Source organism: Megascapheus bottae, chromosome 23 (assembly GCF_031878675.1).
Source record: "Megascapheus bottae isolate mThoBot1 chromosome 23, mThoBot2.hap1, whole genome shotgun sequence".
Classification (NCBI taxonomy): Eukaryota; Metazoa; Chordata; class Mammalia; order Rodentia; family Geomyidae; genus Megascapheus; species Megascapheus bottae.
In genome coordinates this window covers 2917898-2920025 of record NC_143531.1, presented here as the reverse complement: position 1 = coordinate 2920025, position 2128 = coordinate 2917898, and the positions used below count along the sequence as shown (strand labels likewise).

At 48.6% G+C, this 2128-nt stretch overlaps 1 non-coding gene across 1 annotated transcript; it reads left to right on the top strand.

Annotated features, from left to right (window-relative positions):
* The first annotated feature begins 1561 nt into the window (after nt 1-1561).
* Nucleotides 1562-1668, top strand: LOC150047215 (U6 spliceosomal RNA). The gene has a single exon (XR_016539463.1). It is a non-coding gene; the product is annotated as a U6 spliceosomal RNA (small nuclear RNA).
* Nucleotides 1669-2128: the final 460 nt, after the last annotated feature.

Sequence of the window (2128 nt, the reverse complement as noted above, 5' to 3'; positions counted from 1 at the left end):
GGGCCCCCAGCCAAGGGTCTGGGGTTTGGGAGTTTCCAGGGGCTCTCAGTAGGACCTGCAGATGTCTGCTCTGTTCCCAGGGGCGGGGCCCAGCTGAAGACGTGGGCTCCAAGGGCGGAGACCAGCTTGGCTACTGGTCTGCCCTTCAGTTCCCTGCTGCTTTGTCAGAGAATCTGTGACTGTGGGGGGCTCCTTGGTGCTGTCTTGCTCAGGATTCCCAGCTGTAGAATGCCCGGCTTAAGATTTGAGGGGGACAGTTGCTGGCTCCTATTGTCCCGTACACCCCACCCGCTGTTGTAAGGCAGGGACGCAGCGCTCCCCACTCTCCAGACCCAGTGGCCTGGGAGAGGAACCAGGTGGGCGGGTGGGAGCTGGGACATTTCCCTTCCCCCCCCCCTTCCCTGGTGGGGTGCTGGGTCTTGGCATAGCCTGCCTGTCAGTCTCCAGTCAGAGGCCTGGGAGAGGAACCTGGTGGGCAGGTGGGGACTGGGACACCTCCGCCTCCCTTGGTGGGGTGCTGGGTCTTAGCGCCGCCCTCCTGTTAATCTCCAGTCATTGGCCTGGGGGAGGGGGCTGTTGAGGGAAGGGGACAGGATTCTAAATTCCTTGCCCCCCTGCTCCTGCTCCTCTCAGGCGGGGTGGAGGGGTCTGAATTAAGTTCTATGGCTTGGCACCCGCTCTGTGTTTGGGGGCCCGCTGCAGTACTCACGCCTCTGCGTTCGTCTGTGGGTGCTGCACGGTGTTGGAGAATCCTTCACCCCCCTTGGATCCCCGCTGCCGCTTGTGGTCCGCGTCTGGGTTCCACTGCTTCTGTGGCTCGCTGATCCGGTTCTATGCTGGTTTCTGTGGGTCAGAGCTGCCCGCCCGGCCAGGCACTGCCCGGCCCGGCTACCTCCACCGCCCCCTCCGCCGCCCCCTCTGCCAGCTCAGAGCTGGCACGGTGGGGGAGGGGTCCTCATGTTCCGAATTCTTTGAGAAAGTTGGCTGTGAGCTTTATCTGGATTTCTTTTCTGGTTTGAGTCCTTCTCCGTTGCTTTTTGAGTTTGTTGTTGTGGATTTCTTAAGGTAGTTGGCTCGTGGGACTCCCTGGTTCTCTCTTTTTGTGAGAGAGAGCTAGGCAGCGTCCCTATTGTCTTCCTCCCCCCTTGTTAGCTATTTTTAAAAATTATTTTACTCTAGTAAGTTTCCTTTCATCATAATTTTTCAGTCTATATTTCTGTTTTTCCTCGATCATAAAATTGCCTCTGAAAACATGAAATCTTTCACCTTTTCTTAGTCCTTCACATTCATGGATATTTTTCCATTAGTCACATTACTCTTTGCATACATGCCCATATTTGCTTCTGCAAGTCATGTAATTAGGAAAAAGCCCTGTAAGGAAAATCAGAAAGAATGTATTCCCTCAAGAAATGTGTACTTTTGAGAAGATAAATATGCTAGCTATTTTATAGACACAATGTTATAAATACTACTTTTCTGCAACATGAAGTTGGTGAGTCTAGGTACTAGGTGCACTCAGTTATTTGATGTAAACTCACTTATGCAGTAACATCAAGAAAGACTGCTCATTTCGGCAGCACATATACTAAAATTGGAGTGATACAGAGAAGATTAGCATAGCCCCTGCTCAAGGATAACACACAAATTCATGAAGAGTTCCATATTTTTAATACTAAGGAGCTGATCTTAAGTGCTGCAAAAACAAAAAGTTATACTACAATGGAAAAAATTAGAATCACTGCAGACCTCTCCACGCAAACCCTAAATGCAAGAAAAGCTTGGAAAAATGTCATCCATGCCCTAAAGACCAACTACCAACCCAGACTGATATATCCAGCGAAACTAGCATTTACATTTGAGGGAGAAACAATATTCTAAAGAGAAGCTAAATGAATACATGTACACTAAACAAGCATTACAAAAAATATTAATTGCAGAACAGCAAGAACTCCCATCAAGAAGCTATCACCTATAAGTCAAAAAGAGAAACTCAGAAGTAAATATAAATGACAAAGGACACTAACCACTTCTCCATAATTTCCCTAAATGTGAACAGGCTGAACAATCTAATCAAAAGACATGGATCAGCAGACTGGATTAAGAAACAAGACCCATCAATATGTTGCCT